The sequence below is a fragment of the Hibiscus syriacus genome, unplaced genomic scaffold, assembly GCF_006381635.1.
Source record: "Hibiscus syriacus cultivar Baekdansim isolate YM2019G1 unplaced genomic scaffold, ASM638163v2 tig00112281_pilon, whole genome shotgun sequence".
Classification (NCBI taxonomy): Eukaryota; Viridiplantae; Streptophyta; class Magnoliopsida; order Malvales; family Malvaceae; genus Hibiscus; species Hibiscus syriacus.
Window position 1 is genome coordinate 1,399,249 of NW_024063292.1, and position 3,144 is coordinate 1,402,392.

Genomic DNA, 3,144 nt, shown 5'->3' on the forward strand with positions numbered 1-3,144 from the left:
ATTTTCATTTCAGTTGGAGTAATAAATAACTGCTTTAATGCATAAGAGGTCATTTATTATCGATTGGAAATAATTAGATATTGTCGTTTTCTCTCGAATCAATATTGATTTTTAAGACGGAATAGTGATATCTCTTCATTTCGATTGGGGCAATAAATTACTGCTTTAAGATATGAGAGATCATTTATTATCGATTGGAAATCATTAGATATTATCGTTTTCACTCGAATTGATATTGAATTTAAAGACGAAATAGTGATATCTCTTTATTTCGATTGGAGTAATAAATGAATGCTTTAAGGCATGATAGGTCATTTATTCTCGATTGGAAATAATTATATATTATCATTTTCGCTCTTATAATTATTTTGTGTTGTTATTTTGAATTAATAATGATCTTTAGAATGGAATTTTTAATATTTCTTTATTTCGATTGGAGTAAGAATCGATTGCTTTAAGGTATGAAAGTTTGATTCTTCTCGATAGGAAATAATTAAAGATCATTGTGCTTCGTCCTAAAATTCAAAGAGTATTACTTGTACTGGATCTTAAATTTTATTAGACTTGAACTCGTAAATTTCATTGCAAAGACAACTAATTAATCGACTAGGTACCGATTTAGGGCATTGTGGGGGTGCTAATCCTTCCCCACACGTAATCGAGCCCCAAACTCAAATTTTAGTAATGCAGATCGCAAATTTGTTGTTTTAATTAAAATGAATGTTTTTTTAAATGACAAATACTTTTTGGGTTCCCAATCACACCCTAACCAATTATTGGTGCGACTCCTCGAACCACGTTTTATCTTTAATCGGTCACTAAAATTATTTGGAAACAAGACCCCTTCCCTTTTCGGAAAACCGTTTCGACAGAGAGAAATAATAAATTTCTCTTTCAAGCAAAAAATTAAAAGTTTGCAAATGAGGGTTTTGCGTCATTTTTTGTCATGAGTTTAGGGTTATATAACTCGACCTAAAGATGTTGTTTAGGGGGGAACGTTTTAACGTGTGGGTAAACCCCTGCGTGGGTCTTTCGGGTTTTGTAATCTTTCAATCTAGTTATCAAATGGATATTTTTACTCTTTTCTATTTTGAGCTCTAAATTCTAATACGTTTACATCTTCGTCACTATTCAAACATCTACATGTTTAGTTGAATTCTTGATTTGTCTTAAATTATTGATGTATTGCATTTTGGTCTTTTTGTGAAAGAAAATATTAGGAAATGCCTTATTCCTATTAAGCCACCATAATGTATTAGGTTTTATATTCTAGTCACTGTCCTGCCTTGATTATCATATAAAATAAAGTGGTTTTAATACGAAGTCACCCCTCTAGTTCTATTAAGTTCTGATCACTTTCCTAGTTTTGTTATCATAAAATAAAATGAAATTATTGCCTATAGGTCCTTGTATTTCCTGTTTAGTCCTAATTTAGTTTATTAGTTTTATTTATTTAATATACATGTTTCGTTTGTATTTATTAAGACATTAATATGACTCGCATGCTAAGTATTTTATTTAAAATGTTAAAATACCCCTAAAATTTGACAACATTTATTCTTAGATTTACTTAATACTCGCATCAATCTTCAAGAATATGTTTTGCAGAATGGGATATAAAAGTGCAACCTATCGAGGTAGTACGATTCAATATGACGTTTAAATGAAAATGAACTTGAAAAAATAATCGAGTGTGCTTCGATAAAAAATTAGAATGGTAAAAATAATTTTTTTTAAATAATGTTGTTTAATTTATTTCTTTTATATTTGATTCATGTTTAATATGAGGTTCTGACAAACAACTCGAAATAAAATTGATCAATTTTCAATAAAGGGATTGTATTTTAAATTTCGACTTGAATCTACAAATTCCCCTACGACAACGTATAAGAGACCATGTATCAATTTTGGGCGTTGTGGGGTACTAACCATTCCCCACATGTAGCCGACTCTTGAGCCCTTAGAAATAAATTTATGGTAATGCACAAACCATTTTGTTTTTAAAATGATTTTTCTTATAATTGTTTAAAAGACATTTTCAGGTATTCGACCTAGGTAACTCAAAGATCGATGTCGACTCCAAATTCAAATCAATTTCAAAACTCTTATCATCATTTCATAAAATTCGATGTTAAATTTTATTTCGTTAAAAAACGTTACGACACTAGATATTCATAAGACCTTATTTATTGTTTTTAATTATATTAATCGGGCCAACAATAAGAATTTGCAATCGGTTCAATCATTTAGGGTCGAGGTTTGATTCTTGATGAATCGAGCAAATACCAAAACTAGTGAAATCAAATCAAAGACAAGAAGCTAAAAGCGTGTCACTAAAGACAGAGAATTTGTGTATTTATCATTTTACCTATAATCTTTTATTAAATATTTTTTATAAATATATAATCATTCGTCATTGAATAAGACATTATTAAACGAAGTATTCATTATGAAACAACGTTGTTCTAGATGAATTAATTGCACTGTCGTTACGTTGCATATAAGAAAATAATCCTTTTTTATCACCCCTATACTTGAAAAGCCATGTAATAATAATAATTTTCGTATAAAAGAATCTCTGACAAAATTTTTGTTTTAAATAACATTATATATTCACTATGGTCAAACATTTTTAGATGAATTCAACCCCAATTTTCTTTTGATATTCTCATATCTACAAAAATAAAATTCAAGGACCAGCGTAATATATACAACAGAAACACATTTTAGATTTTGATTTTGATTTTGAGGAGTAGAGTTAGTGTTGTAATTGGAGCTAGCTATATCCCAATGATAAATTGTTTAAGTTCTAAATTTTCTGAAAATTTAGAAATCGAATTTTGATTTAAGTTGAATAAAGATTCATCTTTAAATTTTGATTAGACTCATTATTTAATAATATTAATATTCATATTTGATTTCAGATTCGAATTAAAAAGGTCGCAATACAAAATATAAAAACAAATTTTTAATTAAATGTGTCGAGTCAAATATTAGTGCACTCGAATACGACTTACCCTATAACTTGAACATTGTAAATCCAACTTAACAATGATATTATGACTGGATAATTTTTTTATAAAGCACACAAATCGTCTTACGACTATAGGACGTTACATTGTTTAGTATATCAACTATTAAAAG